At 49.1% G+C, this 20,289-nt stretch overlaps 1 protein-coding gene across 2 annotated transcripts in view; it reads right to left on the bottom strand.

The window, feature by feature from the left end:
* Megf11 (multiple EGF like domains 11) overlaps positions 1-20,289 on the bottom strand; it is a 183,389-nt gene that overhangs the window by 96,548 nt on the left and 66,552 nt on the right. The window lies entirely within an intron of this gene.

Raw genomic sequence — 20,289 nt, 5'->3', positions numbered from 1 at the left:
CACAAGGCTGACGCATGTCATGTGTATAGGAAGATGTCTATGGCATCACTGCCTATAACAGCCCCAAATAGAAAACAACCTTAAGTGTTAAACAATAGGGGAATTGAGGAGTAATGACTGCATATAAATTCAACGAACTATTTTGTGGCTATTTGAAATATTGACGAAAACTGTGTTACAAAACAAAGTGCTTAAGATTTAAAAAAAAAAAAGTGAAATAAAAAATTCAGAATGGCCATGCACTGGTGGCTCACACCTGTAATTCTAGTTAACTCAGGAGGGTGAGATTTGAGATGTTGGTTCGAAGCCAACTCAGGCAGGAAAGTCTGAGAGACTCTTATCTCCAATTAAGCATCAAAACACCCCACACAAAACAAAACAAAAAAAACCAAACAAATCCAAAAAACCTGAAGTGGACCAGTGGCTCAAGTGGTAGAGAATTAGTGTTGCACAAAAAAAGCTCAGGGAGAATACCCAGGCCCTGAGTTCAAGGCTCAGTCCTGGCACACACACACTAAAGGAATGCTCTCAATGGGTCCTGGGCCATTTATAGCCACATCCTAGCTCCCATGAGGCCACTGTGGTCCCTTCTCCTTTCACAGGCTTGACTCTTCCTTAATCTTCCCACCAATATGAGCAACCCTCCCCGGGCTTCCTGCTTCCCATACCTGTCCCTGAGCTGTTCCTTTCCCTCTACTGAGCTTTGGAGATTTTCCTTTTTTTGTCCTTCTTGCTGATCCTAGGGCTTGAACTCAGGGCCTGAGCTCAGTCCCTGAGCTTCTTTTGCTCAAGGCTAGCCATAGCACCACTTCAGGCTTTTTCTGAGTCGTTTATTGGAGACAAGTGTGTCTCACGGCCTTTCCTGCCCTGGCTGGCTTCGACCTGCGACCCTCAGATCTCAGCCTCCTGAGTAGCTAGGATGACAGGCATGAGCCACCAGCACCCCGCTGAGATGTTAATCAGTCTGTCTCCCGGCCCTAGCTCATGCTTTGTGGAGCCTGTGGAATTCCTCTCTTTGTTCTTGAGAACATTTGTCACCTGTCTGCTCTCTAACCAATGTTATCTTAGTGCTAAGCGGGATCATAATTCTGCCCTACGCCGTGAGATTTCTCAAGAATCTATCGCTCTGACAGTAACAAAAGCCCTTCAGGCCTGGACACCCCAGCCCACACTCATGGGTAGATTCAGACACACATGCACACGTTACCTCTGCCAGCCATGTGCGGGGCACAGGCCACATGAAGAATTCTAGGCCTTTCCCTTCCATGTCCAGCCTAGGTCATCACCCAGCATCCTTCAGACCTATGAGACCACACATGACCTGTACTATACAAGTATCTAACGCATCTCAGACTACGTATCCACAAAACACACCCCCACAAAACACCCCTATATCTGACAGCCTTGTACCCTGGGACTCCAGCCAGCAATGTCTAGATTCCACTCAGAGAAAAATGCTCGATTCTCACCCCAGACGTCATGTTCCCCCACCAAGTTATGCTGCGCTCGCTGCGCAAGGACTTCGGGGAGGAACATCCATTATTGCTAATGAGTATTACATGCCTAATTAATTCCCACGTTCAGCCTGAGGACCTGACCCGGGACCCAATTTCCATTCAGGGAAAATAAAATACAAAGCTAATAGGTCTTGTGTGCTAGCTCGTAGGACTTAGGGCCCACATGTTCATGTCTGTCTGTGTGGTCCCCAGATTAAAAGCCGTGGATGAGAGGCGGGCATAGGTCTTGTTTGGGTGGAGGAAGCTGGCTTTCCTATGAGCCTCTAAATCCTCTGAGTAAGGATGGCTCTATCCATTTGTGTATGTCTGTCTGTCTCCTTCTCCTTCTCTCCTTCTCTTTCTTCTTCAGTATTGAGGGGTTGAACCTTGCACTTGCTAGGCTTGTATAAGACTGCTGAGCCACGCCTCCAGTCCTAATTTTTACTGGTTAGTTTTAGGATAGGGTCTCATCCCCCACCCCACCCACCGTGTACCTGAGCTGTGATCCGCCTACTTTCAGACTTTGTCACTGAGATCACTGGCACGCACCCCAAAGAAAAAGTCTCTTGGACTTTTCTTGTGTAGGCTGGCCTGGAACCACAAACCACCTGAATCTCAGCCTCCCCCACAGCTTGGGATGACAGTTGTGCACCACTACGCCCAGCTCTGGGTTGGGAAGGGGGGTGGTCTCATGACCTATTCTGCCCAGGCTGGCCTTGAAATGCAATCCTCCCATTCTCAGCCTCCCAAGTAGCTCCGATTGCAGGTGTGAGCCTGTGCCTGGTATAGGAAGCTTATGTTGATGAGGGAAGAGCCCATTCTTGGTTCTCATGTGGCATTACGAACCTCTGCCCTGCTACTGCCATTCAGACATTGGGATTGTGTTCAAACTCTTCAGTGTGGTGTTTGACACCTGGCAGCCATGGCCCTACCTACATATCTACCTTTCATTTCCCCAGTACAGGTGTCAGGGCTCCATTGGGCTCTGTTCCACTGCTGTGCCTCATCCAGGAAGTCCTACTTTCTCCTCTCTCCAACCAAGGCCAAAACCCTGATCCAACTTTCCCCCTGAGCAGCCCCTCCCTCCATGGGACTACTACACCCCTCCAGGTGTACTTCTCTGGTGTTTGTGATGAGGAAGAAATGTCTTCAACATAAAGGAACAAAGGGTGCTGGTGCTCATGCCTGGAACCCCACCTGCTCAGGTGGCTGAGATCTGAGGATCTTGGTTTGAAGCCAGTCTAAGCAGTAAAGCTTGTGAGATTCTTGTCTCCAGCTAATCACCAAAAAGCTGGAAGCAGAGCTGTGGTTCAAGTGGTAGAGTGCCAGCCTTGAGAGGGGGGAGGGGGGAAAGCCGGGTGCTGGTGGCTCACACCTGTAATCCTAGCTAATTAGGAGGCTGAGATCTGAGGATGGCAGTTGAATGCCAGCCCAGGCAGCCAAGTCCGTGAGACTCTTATCTCCAATTTAACACCAGAAAACTAATAGTGGCGCTGTGGCTCAAGTGGTAGAGTGTGAGCCTTGAGCTGAAAGGCTGAGGGACAGCGCCCAGAGTTCAAGACCCAGGACTGGCATAATAAAAGGAATGAAGCAACAACGATCCAGACCCTTCATGGATAAAAGCTGAGCCATGGTGCACTGCCATCTCTGCGGCTTGCTCCTCAATGGAGTTTCTGTTCTTCCCAGACACAAGCAGTGTCCTGAACACCATGGTTATCAAAGTCATGGCTGCCTTCCGTTCCTATCTGGCATACATTCATATGCTGACTGGCATTGTGGCTCTGAGCATGTGCAGCCTTGTGTGTGCATGAGATCTCCGGCAGATGCTTTCTGTAGTGTAACTCTGCACCCCGTCTGTCAGTCTGTCTGTTCTAGTATAGCACAAACACAGGAAGGGCTGGGTGACGGTAGTTCATGCCCGTCATCCTAGTTATTCAGATGGCTGAGAGCTAAAGGTTCAAAGCCAGCCCCAAGCCGGCTGTGAGACATCTCCAATTAATCAGAAAAAAAAAAAAAAAGCCAGAAGTGGAGCTGTGGCTCATGTGGTAGAGCGCTAGCCTTGAGCAAAAAGGCTCAGGGACAACACTCATGCCACGAGTTCAAACCCAGGAATTGTACAAACCAGCCTCTGCTTTCTCCTGCCTTATGTCCCAGGAAGTGGCACAGCCATTAAGAGGGGGGTGGGGGGAAGGGGGGAGGAAGGAGATGGATTTCTTGGGGACAATCCTAACTTAGCAAGGGACAAGAGCTGTGAACAATCAGGCAGCCCCTCCCTCCTTTTTTTAATGCTAGTCCAGGGACTTGAACTCATGGCTTGAGTGCTGTCCTGGAGCTTGAGCTCAGGGCCCTGCCACTCTCCCTTAGCTTTTTTTGTTGTTGTTGTTGGTCGTGGGGCTTGAACTCAGGGCCCGGGCGCTGTCCCTGCGCTCTTCAGCTCAAGGCGAGCGCTCTACCGCTTGAGTCACAGCACCACTTCTGGTTTTCTGGTGGTTTATTGGAGATAGGAGTCTCACGGTCTCTCCTGCCCGGGCTGGCTTTGAACCATGGTCCTCAGATCTCAGCCTCCTGAGTAGCTAGGATGACAAGCGTGAGCCACCAGCGCCCGGCTGCTCTGCTGCTTTTGGGTGAATGGCTCAGGAAGGTGACTCAACCTCCTCATAACTCAGTTCCCTCGGCGGCGGCAGAACAGGAATGAAGACGCTTAATGTCCTCCAGGGCATTGTGAGGGCAAAGATAGTAATGCCACTCCAGCTCTGAGATCTGCTCCAGCAGGCAATGAGTTCTAGCTGGCCCTGACAGCCAGGCAATCCCGCCCCCTTCCCAGTGTCTCCTGTCATCCTGGGGACCTTCAAAAAGCAGACCCATAGGGAAGAGGGAAAAACCATCTTTCTTATCAGAGTGAGAGCCAAGAGCATGGTCCCTCGCAGCCTGGCTGTAGCCCCAGATTCCAGCCGGGACAGCCATGGGGCTAAGGACAAAGGCTCTTTAACCCCATGATGTGGATTCTTTTTTGCCAGTCATGAAGCCTGAACTCTGGGCCTGGGCGCTGTCCCTCAGCTCTTCAGCTCAAGGCCAATGCTCTAGCACTTGAGCCACAGCGCCACTTCCAAATTTTTCTGCTTAAGTGGTGCTGAGGAATCGAACTCAGAGTCTCATGTATGCAAGGCAAGCACTCTACCTCTGAGTACCTTCCCAGCCCCAGTGGATTCTTGACTAGAGGAAATATAAAGGCAACTTGTTGCAAACCCCCCAAAACCTGTTTTATCATCAGCTAATGGTAGTACTTACCAAGGCAGTTTTAGATGTAATAAAACTTTTTTATTGTTTCAGTCTTGGCTTGGAGAGGCAGAAAAGGAGACAAGCCCAGAACAAAAGGGAGGAAAGAGACTCATAATGAACATGATTGCTAATGGAAACTTCCAAGCCAGGGCTGGCGGCTTACATCTGTAATCCTAGCTACTTAAGAGGCAGATATCTGAGGCTCAGAGTTCAAAGCTCGCCTGGGCACAAAAGTCCATGAGACTCTTATCTCCAATTCACCACCAAAACAAAAACGCTGGAAGTACAGCTCAAGCGATAGAGCTCCAGTCATGAGTGAAAAAGCAAATGGACAAGAGCCAGGCCCTGAGTTCAAGTCCCAGTACCGACAGATGCGAATGTGTTCGAGCATGCATATGTACATGCACACGCACACACATACAAACTTCCCATAAACACATGGGAAGTGGGCCTAGAGATGGGCATTATCTCTTTCACAGAGGAGAAACTGAGGCCCAGGTGAGCAAGGCTATTTGCTTCTGTTACAGCTAGGAGTAGCCCAAGGTCACTCTTGCTGTGGGGTACATGCCAGATTGCCCCAATTCTGCTTCTGAGGCTCGTGTTCTTCCCACCAGATGCCGTTTGTGGGGGCAGATGACAGGTAGCTAAGCCAAGATAGCTAATCCAATCACCTAGCCTCCCTGGCACCTGTGCCAACTGGCACCTGGATGCCACACCGGGGAGAGGAGAAGCAGGAACAATGGGAAGGCTTTAACCCCTCTGCACCCATGGGACCTGACAGTATGCCCATGGCGCACACTCCTGCCCAAGTGGCCTAGGTTGAGTGGGACAGAGACCAACAGCGTGGGCCAGAATGAGCAGCTTCTATGTGCTTGCTGAGAAGGCAAAGTCTGCGGCTATGTACCCGGTAATAAACAGCAAAAAAAAACACTACAAGATAATGGCGTGGCCGCCTTGGATGTGATTTTAGGGATGCAAAAATTCACTCCACTGAAAAACATGTCCTTAAGCAGACCCCTTCAGTGGGTGGTCCAAGGAAACATGATCTCAATGACTCTGTGTGTTTATGTGTGTGTGTGTGTGTGTGAATGACTCTGTGTGTGTGTGTGTGTGTGTGTGTGTGTGTACCTGGTGCCTGTCTCTGAGCTTTTTTTTTTGTTCAAGGCTAGCACTCTACCACTTAAGCCACAGTTCCATTTCCTGCTTTTGGGTGCCTTATTGATGATAAAGAGTCTCATGGGCTTTCCTGCCCTGGCTGGCTTAGAACCATAATCGTCCGATTTCAGCAGCCAAGAAGCCAGCCCTTCTTTTGAGCCTGGTGTCTGCAGAGAGCGTAGAGCTGAGCCACCTGCCCAAGGTCCTGGGAGACCAGAGTTCTCTCCAACTGCCTCCTGGTAGCAGGACAGGTGAGAGAGGTCTTGGCCTGTAAAACTCACTGAGGTTTTTATTGGCTGATAGTGCCCCATGGGGAGTCAGGAGGCTTACAGCCAATTGGGGAGAGAGCTGAAAGCCAAAGAAAAGTGTGGCTGGAGCAGCTGGGGGTGGGGTAGGCAGGCTTCCAGGTGAGCTGGCAAGTTATGGGGAAGAGGGATGCCTTTGGGGTTCAGATGTAGTGTTGGGGCAGCAGTGGCTGCAGAAAACGAGATACTTCAGACAGACTCTTTTTGTCAGGACCATTCCAGATGTTTCTCAATGCTTCCCAGCCCCTTCCCATTCTATAATTATCTTTTAATCACACACATTAATGCAAATGTGGTACACTGGGACTGGAGGTGCACTTGATCCTTCAGCAGAAGGAAGCCAGCTTGGGCAGCAGAGTCTAATCTCCAATTAATTACTTCAAAGTGGGGGGTGTGGCCCAAATGGTAGAGCACCAGCCTTGAAAGAAAGATGGTAAAAGAAAGCACCAGGGCCCTGAGTTCAAGCCCCAGTACACACACACACACACACACACACACACACACACACGAACAAAACCACAAAACAGAGTAGATATTTGCTGTTCCAGTATAAACTGTCGCTCCTAAAAAAGATGCATTATCCCTAGCCCTCATTGGTAAAGAAGATTGTTGCTGACATAATTAAATTAAAATGAGGTCCAATTAGAGTAGAGTAGGTTGAACACCTAACTCAAAGTGACTGAAGTGTGGGGCACCAGTGGCCCATGCCTATAATCCTAGCTACTCTGGAAGCTGAGATCTGAGGATCGAGGTTAATTGGAGGTAAGAGTCTCACAGACTTTCTTATCCAGGCTGGCTTGGAACCACAATCCACAGATCTCAGCCTCCTGAAGAGCTAGGATTACAGATGTGAGCCACTAGGCTTGTCTTACCCCATTGATCCTTCTCTGAATCCAGGAGCCAGCTAAAGGCAGAGAAAAAAAGAAGTCAACCCAGGTGGAACAAGCTCTGGATTGTTCTCACTGAAGATGTACTGTTCTAGAACTTTCCTTGTCTCCAGAATGAGAGCTCTTTGGGACTAAGTCCTCTTCTTTCTGATTCCAGCTGGGGTTGGTACACAGTAGGTGCTCAATAGTGGTTGGTAGCCAGGCACCGGTGGCTCATACCTGTAATCCTAGCAACTCAGGAGACTGAGGTCTGAGGATCATGGTTTAAAGTCAGCCTGGGCAGGAAAGTCCATGAGACTCTTATCTCCAATAAACCACCAGAAAACGGGAAGTGGTGCTGTGGCTCCAGTGGTAGAGTGCTAGCCTTGAGCTGAAGAGCTGAGGGACAGCGCCCAGGCCCCGAGTTCAAGCCCCATGACCAATTTAAAAAAAAAAATAGTGGTTGGTAACCCATTGATCCCATCAAACTGTCCCTCCATGCTTCTGTTGGAGATGCATAGGGGCCACAGGGCCATGGAGCCCCAGGGTTGGAGGGCGCAGTAGCTTTTCGGGGTGAGGGGTAGGGGAGGGGCTGAAGTCACATGCAAATGAGCTAGGCTGCCAAGCAGCTGGGATGCCAGGGGGCATCCTGCAGGAGGAGGGCCCTAAACCAGTGCCATCTGCCATCCTGGCAGGGCTTCTGAGGGACGTCTGGGCTCAGGCCGCACGGATGCCAGCTTCTACTCAGCCCAGTGGCCTTCACTGTGTGTTTGCACAGCTAATGTAATTATGCCCGCGGGATGCTGACACGAAAGAATCCATGTTTGAGAAAGTCTTATGAGCTACCCAAAGAGTCCTCCATGGCTGTGCCAAAGAGGTTCACCCAACATGAGCACTCCAGGGGCACTGGCTTCACCAGTAAGCCAGATCCTTCTGAAGCTGTTTTGGGGGACAGACATTGGTACCAGGAACCTATTCAGGGCCCCATAAGGCCTATTATTAATTTGTTTAGTTAACAACCAGCCTGAGCAGAGAGGCCACTCTGCCTGGCAGTAGAGAAGATGGGAAGAGACAATGCGGGGGGGGGGGGGCAGGTTGAGGCTTGTGGAAGCTGTGGGTGAATGCATAGGATTTATTGGACCATGTGACTTTGTTGTTGTTGTTGTTGTTGTCAGTTGTGGGGCTTGAACTCTGGGCCTGGGCGCTGTTCCTCAGCTCTTTGGCTCAAGGCTAGTGCTCTACCACGTTGAGCCATAGCATCACTTCCAGTTTTCTGGTGGTTAGTTGGAGATAAGAGTCTCATGGACTTTCCTTGCCTGGGCTGGCTTTGAACCATGATCCTCAGATCTCAGCCTCCTGAGTAGCTGGGATTTCAGGAGAGAGCCACCAACACCCGGCATGGATCATGTGACTCTTGTAGGTACCATCCCACACCTCTCATGGGATGTGGATTAAGTCGACGGCAGAGGGCACATGCCATGGTGGTAACCCATCTCCTAGTGACGTCACAGCTACCCTACTGTGTGTGATGTTCAACTTGTGACATTTCTCAGTACCTATCCCTGTCACCAGATGATACATGACTGTATTTGAAATATACACCCTCAGCCCAGTTTTGCTCTAATTGTTTTGTTTGTTTATTTAACCAATCCTAGGGCTTGAACTCAGAGCCTGGGTGATGTCCCTGAGCTTTTTCACTCAAGGCTGGTGCTGTACCACTTGTGCCACAGCTCTACTTCCAGGTTCTTTGCTGATTAATTGGACATAAGAGTCTCACAGACTTTCCTGCCCAGGCTGGTTTCAAACCTCAACCCTCAGATCTCAGCCTCCTGAGTAGCTAGAATTACAGGTGTGAGCCACTTCTCCCAGTTCAGTGAGAGTTTTAAGAAAGAAAAACTAAAAAGAAAAGATGATCACGTCTAGTGGCGGATGGGGAGGAAGAAGAGTTTACAGAGTGCTTCCCAGAGGAGACTGCAATCTGGGGCTCACCTGGGAAAGGAGAGGAACTTTTCTCCCTGTGAGGACTCATGCAAAGTAACAGACATCTCATAGCCAGGTGATGTGAGAGGAAGATGGTTTTCATCTTCTGGGATCTCTAAGGCCTGAGTTCCAATCCTACCCCAAAATCTCACAGACTGATCCATACCTTAAGGAAGATAATGGAAAAGAAGGGGCAACATAGTAGGCCCTGAATCAATGAAAATCTCACTCTTACATCCATCCATAATGCGATGGATCCACTTGGAGTGGCGGGTCCCTCCATCCCTCACCTATCCAGCCACTGTTCATGGCTTGCTTCAGGCTGCCTGTGACCGCCTTCAAGGCAACAGGAAAGAGTATACTTGCATAATCCTGAGGGTAACTGAGGGCCTGCACCCCAGAGAGCTGCCACGATCCTCTTCTCAGGAAGAGAGAGTGAGCTGGGTAATAGTGGCTCACGCCTGGGAATCAGAGCTAGTCAGGAAGCTGAGATCTGAGGATCATGGTTGGAAATCAGCCAGGGCAGGAAAAGTCTGTGAGACTCTTATTTCCAATTAACCAGCAAAAAAACTCAAAGTGGAGGTGTGCCTCAAGTGGTAGAGTGCTAACCTTCAGCTGAAAAAGCCAGGCAAGATAATGAAGCCCCACATTCAAGGCCCAGTGTGGAAGGAAGGAAGGAAGGAAGGAAGGAAGGAAGGAAGGAAGGAAGGAAGGAAGGAAGGAAGGAAGGAAGGAAGGAAGGAAGGAAGGAAGGAAGGAAGGAAGGAAGGAAGGTTGTTTGGAAAGTTGACAATCAAAAGGCCTGACTGCAGGTGGAGAGCTTGGCAGGGCTGGATGGGGAGCAGAGAGGCTCCTGATGCCAGTCAGGCTGGCCAAGGCAGGTAGGGACATCCTTGCTCCTCATCCAGGCTGGTCCTTGGTCACTCCAGCCAGTGGACGTGAAGCAGAGGGCGCCATGTTGGTTCTTGGGCAGAGCTGCCTGAGGAGAATCTAAGTCATCACTATGAAAGTATGCTTGCTGTCTCTCCCTGCCCCATTCACTCACGCAGCGCCCCCTAGTGACAGAGGCCAGAGGCGCTGCTCAGCCACCAGTGATGGGGACTGGAGGGTCTCTGGCTCTGAGAGGTGAAAAGGCAGACAACCAGAGAGAGAAACCTTTCTGCAGACTAGAGGCCTGGCAGCCACGTGACCATGGGGATCGGTTTCTAAACCTGAGCCACCTGCCTCTGAACCCCTACGAACCTTCCTCAATTCACTACCATGATCCATACAACAACAGAGCAGAGACCGTTGATAGGCTGGATCTACTGGTGCCCAGTGTCTGGCCTGATGGGAAGGATGGCAAACTGACCCCTTCTGAGCATCCCAGATAGGCAGAGAGGCCACAGAAAGCTAACTGATCTCACAACAGACATTGTCCTCTCCAGGCAGCACCAGAACGAGCAGGTAAGTCCTAATAAATGACCCTGATGAACTTCTGGGTATTCTGAAGACCTCCGGATAGCCTTGTGGGGAGTGCTGTCCTCACCCCATTTTACAGCTGAGGTTAAATAAGTCTGTGATCAGAGAGGGATTCTTTGTTCTTGTCATCTGTTCATCCATCCATCTTTACCCATTTACCCTCCCTCCCTCCCTTCCCTTCCCTTCCCTTCCCTTCCCATCCCTTCCCTTCCTTTCCTTCTTTTCTTCCTTCCTTCCTTCCCTCTCTCCCTCCCATCCATCATCCATGTATCATCCATCCTTCCATTCAAACAACTTGTATGTCTCAAGAGCCAACTCCTCTCAGAAAAGGGATGGCAAGGTAGGCGTTTCTGGGGGACACAGTCATAGCACCCAAATAGCATCCCTCACCCTCCGAAAGCCTCCTTCACTCAACAGAACACATGCCAGAGACACCTGCCCCTGGAACGGGTAAGTGGTGATTTCCAGATTGGCCTTTTGTTCCTGGACAGGCTGCAAATGACACCAGTATCCACTTATTCCAAAGAGAGTGGAAATTTATTCCCCATTATTTCCTCATCACAGAAAAGACTTTATATAGGCTTCAGCTCTGGGGTATAAACTGTGTTGTTCCTGGGGCCTGTGGGCCAGACTCAGGGCCAGGGTCAGGGGAGAGGTGATGGAGGAGAAGGGCTGGTGTGTTCATAGTTCTGATTTACTGATGGCAATTAGTGTCTTAAAAGGGCTGACCTTTCAACCTTCTACCTGCCACCACTGGGGGAACCACTGACATTTGGAACCTGCAAGTCAAGTGCCACAGTTAAGGGAGGCAATGTTTTTTTAATGGGTTCCAGCTCTGCTCCTCAGCCCCCTCAGTGCCATTTGCATACTTTACCAAGTGTAGGTCGGCTGCATTTGAACAGCTCTGTTGGCTTTCTGGGAAAGTGAGTGTCAGTGACTGTGAATTAGTATACATATGCTTTCCAGCTTTAGCATTCTCTCCTGCAGAGGAGGCAGAAAGAGAGGCTCAGAACTGGGTTAAACCGGGGCTTTTCTCCCTTAGGATCTAAAGGGTAGAAGAGAAGGTTCCCTTAACCCTGCCATCCTCATGGCCAGAAATCCACCCTACTCCTAGACAGGCCTTGCTTTCCAATGGCTACTATGTCCAGCATCCTGGTCCCTCTCAGACTGTTCTATCATGAGTTCAATAACTGATTATCAGCCAGGCACTGATGGCTCATCCCTGTAATCCTAGCTACTCAGGAGGCTGAGATCTGAGGATCATGGTTTGAAGCCAGCCCAGGCAGGAAAGTCTGTGAGACTTTTTTTTTTTGGGGGGGGGGGGGGTCCAGTCATGGGGCCTGAACTCTGGGCCTGGGCGCTGAACTCTGGGCCTGGGCACTGTCCCTCAGCTCTTCAGCTCAAGGCTAGCGCTCTACCACTTGAGCCACAGCGCCACTTCCGGCTTTTTTCTTTTTGCTTATGTGGTGCTGAGGAATCGAAACCAGGGCCTCATGCATGCAAGGCAAGTACTCTACCACTGAGCCACCTTCCCAGCCTCATCTGTGAGACTTATCTCCAATTAATCTCAGAAAAAGCCAGAAGTGGCACTGTGGCTCAAGTGGTAGATGCTAATCTTGGATGAAAGGAGCTCAGGAACAATGTCCAGGCTCAGAGTTCAAGCCCCAGGATCAGCAATAGTAGTAATAATAATAATAATAATTCATTATCCAGCCAGCCAGATAGCCATCCACTCATCTACCTATCTATTCATCATTCTTCATCCATTCACCCATTTACTCATCTATCTATCCATCCATCATCCATCCACTCATCTACCTACTCATTTATCCATTATCCATCATCTATTTACTCATCTAATCATCTATCCATCCATTCATTTATCCATTCATCTATCTATCCATCCATCCATCCACCCCTCTACCCACCTATTTAGCTATATATTCATCATCCATCCTCTTATCTACCCATCCATTTATGCATTTATTCCTCTACCCATAAACCCATTTCCCCGTCTATTTAGCCATCGGTTCATCATGAACTCACACTTCTCAAGGACCGACTATGTGCTGGGCACTGGTACCATGGATTCAGCAGAGAATATGACAGACCCCATCTCAGCCTGCACAGAGCCCCTTTTTAGTGGAGAAGACAGAGAATAAGCAAAATCACCAAATACAGTGTGCAGTATGGATTATACAATGTGCTTAGGGGAATGACACAGCAGGAAAGGCAGAGTGCTGGGGAGGAGGACTTGTACTGTGATATAGTCACAGGAAAAGCCTTAGCAAGAGCCACATTTGAATCAAGACTTGAAGCAAAAAGTAGTGAGCCATAGGAAGCTAGGGGAAACAGCCAGGGAGAGACTCTGAGCTTCCCAAGAGAACCTGCCATGCGCAGGGACAGGAAGGAAGTCAGGGCTGCTGGTGATGACCAAGTAAGCCCTCGGGATATTAGGTGTCTCCATCCAACCCTTGGTGCTTGCTCTGAGCATTGACAGGGAGCCCCAAGGCTTGGCAGGATCTGCCAGTGCTTTGAAAGGCCCGCTCTGGCAGCTGAAGAGAAAGATTTAGGACTTTACTGAGAAAGGATGGAGAACAGTGAGGAGCCTGAGGTGGAGTCCAGGTGAACAGTCATTGCAGCAGTCTGGAAAAGCTGAGTCCAAGTCCTCATCAGGGTCCAGGCTGACCATCAGAGAGAAGCCAGTTTGTCAACAGCTGATCCCAGGACTCTTGGACAAATCCTGAAGCTGCCTGGGGCTAGAAGATGCCTGAGCAAAGCCAAGGGTGGTGGCTCACGACTGTAATCCTAGCTACTTAGGATAAGGTGTTCAATTCAAGGAATCACAGTTCAAAGCCATGCCAGGCAGGAAAGTTCATGTGACGCTTTTCTCCAATTAATCAGCACAAAAGGTGGTAGTGGAGCTGTGGCTCTAGTGGTAGAGCATTATCCTTGAGCACAATAGCTGAAGGGGCAGTGCCCATACCCTGAGTTTAAGCCCCAGGACCAGCACACAGAAGAAGAAGAAGAGGAGGAGGGGGAGGAGGAGGAGGAGGAGAAGGAGGAGGAGGAGGAGGAGGAGGGGGAGGAGGAGGAGGAGGAGGAGGAAGAGGAGGGGGAGGAGGAAGAAGAGGAGGAGGAGGAGGAGGAGGAGGGGGAGGAGGAAGAAGAGGAGGAGGAGGAGGAGGGGGAGGAGGAGGAGGAGGAGGAGGAAGAGGAGGGGGAGGAGGAAGAAGAGGAGGAGGAGGAGGAGGAGGAGGGGGAGGAGGAAGAAGAGGAGGAGGAGAGGAGGAGGGGGAGGAGGGGGAGGAGGAGGAGGGGGAGGAGGAAGAGGAGGGGGAGGAAGAAGAGGAGGAGGAGGAGGAGGAGGGGGAGGAGGAAGAGGAGGAGGAGGAGGAGGAGGAGGAGGAGGAGGAGGAGGAGGCTGGGAAGGTGGCTCAGTGGTAGAGTGCTTGCCTTGCATGTAGGAGGCCCTGGGTTTAGTTCCTCAGCACCACATAAACAGAAAAAGCCAGAAGTGGCGCTGTGGCTCAAGTAGTAGAGTGCTAGCCTTGAGCTGAAAGACAGTGTCCAGGCCCAGAGTTCAGGCTCCATGACAGAAGAAGAAGAGGAAGAAGAAAAGGAAGAAGAGGAGCAAGAGGAGGAAGAAGAAGGAGGAGGAGGAAGAGGAAGTGGAAAGGAAGAAAGAAGGAGGAGGAGAAGGAAGGAAGGAAGGAAGGAAGGAAGGAAGGAAGGAAGGAAGGAAGGAAGAAGAAAAGAAGAAGAAGGAGGAGGAGGAGGAGGAAACAGCAGCAGCAGCAGCGTATTATCTTATCCTGCCAGTCAGTGGGGTCCCCTAGCAGAACCCCTGAGGCTTCAGGTCCTCAGAAACTGGGCTCAGGCATTCCCCCTGTAATCATAATAAGCCCAGAGGACAGAGACTAGAGAGCAAAATGACACAGTACTGTCACCTGCATTTACCCAAGGGTGTCTTGGAACTACCCAGCAGGTTAGATCTCAGTATTGTTTTCCTATGCCCATTTTGCAGGTAAAGAAATGAAGGCCTCTGTTGCAGGCCAGAGAGCAAATACAGGGAATAACAGCTGGGAGATGAGCATGGCAGGAAAGGACCCAGGACACAGGAGAATCTGATTCTCACTGCCTCCTGGCCTCTACATTAAGGATTCCCTTCTCCCTTTAAGTGAGACAGGAAGCAAAGGAACAGGCCATGAACCTCTAGACTCTCAGGACACGGACTCAGGTCTAAGCCATCCCAGAACCAATAGCTCAACCCTCATTGTCCACAGAGGACCCAACTTCCCCGCTGAGAAACTGAGAAAAGCAGAGGGAAGATGAAGGCTGGGTTTTCCTGAATTGGCCATCACTGACAGAGTCCCAGGTGCCCCACCCACAACAGGCAAACAAGATGGCTACTCTCTGCCGTGCCAGGCCCAGAGCTAGACCACACAGTTGCTAAGGGATAGCCTGGGGCCAGTAGGGCTGGAGCTTAGGGACAAGGCTCCTTGGATCTATGTGGCTGACTGGAGCTCAGGACTCAGGGAAAGAAGGATGCAAGGAAGGCCTCACCGATCATTTTAGGCTACCATGTGGTCCCTACCTACTGGAGTCCCTACTTAGACTCCCAGGAATCAAGTTGAGCAATGTAGTGGAACTTCCTTGGAAAACTCGAGCTCACATTTCTAATAGATTTATAAGAACCATGTGGACATGTTTGCTTCTCCCCTCACCCCCCACCCCGCCCCGGCTTCTCATAAGTGATGCCATTATGGTGTCTATAACTCTTATTTACTCCATCAGCAAGCTGCTGGCAAACGTACAGAAATAGATTGGGAGAATTTATCTCATACGTGCATCTTGAGGAGACAACAGAGGCACACAGGTGAGATTTATGCGCGTGGGGAACTGGCATCCGTCATCCCCACGTTCGCATTACCACTCCTTTTCGAAGAGACACATTACCTTCTTAATCAGAACAAAGTGGTCATTTGAAACTCTTCTTCATGTGCCAGGAGCTAGGCGCTCACATCTGTAATCCCAGCTGCTCAGGAGGCTGAGATCTGAGGATCGCAATTTGACGCCAGCAAGAAAGTTAGTGAAACTCCAACTTACTAGCAGAACGCTGGAAGCGAAGTCATAGCTCCATTGGTAGTATTAGCCTTGAGTGAAAAGGCTAAGGGACAGTGGCCAGGCCCTGAGTTCAAGCCCCAGGACCAAGCAAGGAGACAGATGGTTAACCTGCTGAGAGTTTTAGTCCAGAGAGACATGCTAGAGTTCAAACCCCAGAACCAATACATGCACACACACACACACACACACACACACACACACACACACACACACACACACACGAAAAAAGAGCAGGTATGCAAAAGAAAAAAGTATTCTCAAAAAGAAAAAGAACAAAGGAGAAGAACAAAGAAAAGAAGCAGGCAATAAAAAAAACAAACAAACAAGATGTATTTTTGGCACAAACCAAGAATCTGGAAATATGGCAAGGGTAAACATAGATAGCCGGGCAGGCACCCTCCCAGACTGAGCTACACAAGAAAGAGTAAATTTCACTCAGTCTTCATAAAACATACTCAAAATTCCAACAGGACTTGCCCATTGCCCTTTGACAAAGCTTATGCTCAAACGGCACCAATTTCCATCGATAAGCCTGCAAACTAATGAGCCTGTGGAGGATCGTGTGCAATGTGATAAATACATACATGGGCCACTGGCACGAAAGATTCAATAACACTATCGAAATTCATGGGCCCAGGATAAAGCTCATAGAAAGTTCATATTCTTTAGCTAATGCAGCTTTCAATTATGCTCGCCCATTTTAAACTGCACGAGATGTAATGTTAATCAAACATTTAATTTGCAAGTGTTTTTCTTCGTAAATGTCATGTACAAGGAGATATTCAGACGTGAGCTACAATCATAATGACAAGAGTTTGAAAGCGTGCACTGCAGTAATTAGTGTGTGTGTGTGGGGGGGGGGTGTCGTTACTGGGATTTGAACTCAGGGCTCACGATCTCACTTGGCTTTTTTTTGCTCATAGATGGCACTCTTCCACTTCAGCCATACTTCCACTTCCTGCTTTTTACTGGTTATTAGAAGAAGATAAGAGTCACATGAACTTTCCTGTCTGGATTGGCTCCTCAGATCTCAGCCTCCTGAGCAGCTAGGATGACAGGTGTGAGCCACTGGCGCCTCACTAATTTATAATGTTTGGTAACATACAGATCACAACTTAATTTTTCACAAGGAAGAGCGTTGCCCTAAGCATGCTCTGAAGTTCCAGGAGGGAGAAAATGGGAGGGACTGATGGGTTGTTCAATTCCTGGTTATTAAATTCCCGTGGTAGGAACAGACTAGCCTCAGCACGGTTTGGGAGGCTTTGGGGAAGAGTTTTCTCTCTCCCCTAGTCACTGACTCAGCGGCAACAACAGCTCCAAGTCTCAAAAGTGGGGGAATGGCAATCTGGTGGTTTAGAAGGCACTGCTGGCAGCAAGGCTTGTAAAGGCTGGACCTGGGGGAAGAGAGGACTCAGGGAGGAGCTACCCAAGGCAGGCAGCTCATAGGGTGACCCTTCAGTGGGGTCAACATCATAACAGAGCTTAGAGGAAGTATAAAACTCAGCCCCGCCCCCACCAATGAATGGGATTCTGCATTCTAGCAAATCCCTAGATAATTCATAGGCACAATACACTGTCAGAAGCACCAGCCCAGTCAGCTCCCCCCAACCCCAATCCAGTGTTCCCCTCATTAGAAATGTCTTACTCAGTTCTATTACTCTCTCTCTCTCTCTCTCTCTGTGTGTGTGTGTGTGTGTGTGTGTGTGTGTGTGTGTGTGTGTAATTGGAGATAGGAGTCTTCACAAACTTTCCTGCCTGGGCTAGCTTCGAACCCTGATCCTCACATCTCAGTCTCCTGAGTAGCTAGGATTACAGGCATGAGCCATCAGTGCCCGGCTCATTCCATTTCTTGTTGCTCTGGGCTGAGGAGGTGAAGGAGGGCTGCAAAAGGGAAGAGGAGAGGAAGCACTTAACAGTGGAGCCTTATTTTTCCCATCTATAAAATGGGACATCCAACACATGTCCCACATGGGACCATTCTCAAGATTATAAATAAGAGAGCTCTGTGTCTGGCGTCTCTACTAATGTGTTCCAAGCCCACATGCACTTAACACACCCATACAGACAGCCATGAGTTAGAAACAGGGGTTCTTATCTTGAGCATTAGGCTTCTAGTTCCTGCTGAAGGCAAAGAGATCTCCATCTCCAGAGGCAATGAAGATCACTAGATTGGGGTTCCAGCCTGGGTTCTGGCTGTGTGACTGAGAGCTTCATTTTCCCCATTTGACCCAGAGCAGGCAAAGCTCCACCTCCGGTTCTGTCCACTCTGATTCTGCTCCAAGATGCTAGAAGCACTTTCTCATCCCAAGCCTGTACCAGACTTTACTCACTGAAAAATTATTTCAGCCCTCACTGTTGCAGTCTATAAATTACCGGCCAATCTGTTTCAGAAATATTAAGGGAACATTTATAAATGGTCCCTTCCATTCAATGCTGCAAAAATCAAGATCAGGAGGCCTTCAGATGTTTATCTTACTCAAAGCCACAGCAAGAATCAATCTCCTCTCCCTCTCCCCCCAGCTTTCATGGAGTGGCATGAGAAGGAGGGACAGAGTTCAGCCTGACTCCATCCCATGCTCCCAAGTACTCACTTTCTCCCAAACCAAGCCAGACATTTCAGCAAAGCTAGGAGACCTGGTGGGTGCCCAGGGGATGGGTAACAGGTGGCTGGGACCCATAGGTCACCTTGGTCAGCTCTTCTAGGGCACAGGGCAGCCCAGGATGGCTCAAGGGGCCCTGCAAAGGAGCCAAGAAAGTTAAGCTGTCTTCCACGTTAACTGATTTTGACAGCATAACAAGTTCATTCGTCACTGTTTCTGCAATGTATTTGAGAATTTATCGGTAAGCAGGGTCCCACGAGACCTGCTTGTAATCACATGTGAACTCAAATTAGGTCTTTCAGTTGAACAGGTAGAACTGGGCTGCTACCAGTGACTACAAATGTGTTTTTTCCCCCCACCTTCAAAGACCTATCCTGGCTCCAGGGGAGGTAGCAGAACAAGGTCAAGTTCTTGTGCCATAGCTACTCAGTGATTATGCCAACTGCAGCTACCTAACTGGGTAAAACAGGAAGATGGTCAAGTCCTCCAACTCCTTAAATGCATATACCTTGGCATCTCTGTGATATATCATCAAGAAATAAATGTCAGGGGCTGGGAATGTGGCTTAGTGGTAGAGTGCTTGCCTAGCATGCATGAAACCCTGGGTTCCATTCCTCAGTACCACACAAGCAGAAAAAGAAGTGGTACTGTGGCTCAAGTGGTAGAGCACTAGCCTTGAGCACAGAGAGGCTCAGGGATAGAACCCAGGCCCTGAGTTCAAGACCCAGGAGAAAGAAAGAAAGAAAGAAAAGAAAGAAAGAAAGAAAGAAAGAAAGAAAGAAAGAAAGAAAGAAAGAAAGAAAGAAAGAAAGAAAGAAAGAAAGAAAGGAAGGAAGGAAGAAAGGAAGAAAGGAAGGAAGGAAGGAAGGAAGGAAGGAAGGAAAGGAATGAATGAAGAAACAAAGAAACAAAGAAAGAAGAGAGAGAGAGGGAGGGAAGAAGGAAGGAAGGAAGGAAAGAAAGAAAGAACAAAAGAAAGAAAGAAAGGAAGGAAGAAAGAAAAGAGAGAAAGAAGAGAGAGATAGAGAAAAAGGAAGGAAGGAAGAGAGAAAGAGAGGAAAGGAAGAAAGGAAGGAAGGAAGGAAGGAAGGAAGGAAGGAAGGAAGGAAGGAAGGGAAGGAGGGAGGGAGGGAAGGAGGGAGGGAGGGAAGGGCAAGAAGGAAGGAAGGAAGGAGAGAGAGAGGGGGAGGGATGGAGGGAGGGAAGAAATGTCAGAATAAAAAAAAGAAAGACTCACTGAATGTTGGTGGTTCACGCCTGTCATCCTAGCTACTCAGGAGGCTGAGATCTGGGGCCTGCAGTTCAAAGTCAGCTTGGTGGAGACAGTTTGTGAGATTTTTTTTAAATCTCCAATTAGCCACCAAAAAGCCAGAAGGAGAGCTGTGGCTCAAGCGGTGGAGTGTTAGCCTTGAGCAAAAATGCTCAGGGACAATGCCCACGCCTGCAGTTCAAGCCCCAGTACTGGTAGAACAACAACAACAAAAAAGACCCATTGAGAACCTATTGAGTAGAATTAATACCTGTGTAAAACCTCCTTCCAGCAGGATCTTCCCAAGACTTTATTACAAGAGTTTATCAGGAACAGTTGTTTTAATGCAAGGCCATAAAAAATGGTATCAGGTGGCAGCTTTATTTCCCAGGAGTTTAAATATTAATTGCTGCATGAAAGGAATATAAAAATGACGTGGGAAACACACATCCCAGCTTCCCACGAAGAATTTTTAATATCAGCGTCTTTACAACGGTGTGTGCAGCGGCTTAATTAAAATGCACAGGTAGGCAGGGTGCTGTCATCAAAGCTGCTCAGGAGGCTGAGAGCTAAGGACTGTGGTTCAAAACCAGCCTGAGCAGATAAATCGGAGAGGTACTTATTTCCAATAAACCAGAAAAAATAAAAAAAAGCCATAAGTGAAGATGTCAACCAAGTGATAGGGCATCAGCCTTGAACAAATAAGCAAGAGCAAACCGGGGCCTGAGTTCAAGCCCCAGTACTGGCACAATAACAAAGCACATTATTCTT

Source organism: Dipodomys spectabilis, unplaced genomic scaffold (assembly GCF_019054845.1).
Source record: "Dipodomys spectabilis isolate Male_0828 unplaced genomic scaffold, ASM1905484v1 ptg000108l, whole genome shotgun sequence".
Lineage (NCBI taxonomy): Eukaryota > Metazoa > Chordata > Mammalia > Rodentia > Heteromyidae > Dipodomys > Dipodomys spectabilis.
Note: the sequence above shows the minus strand (reverse complement) of the source record. Positions and strands in the feature narration are given on the sequence as shown.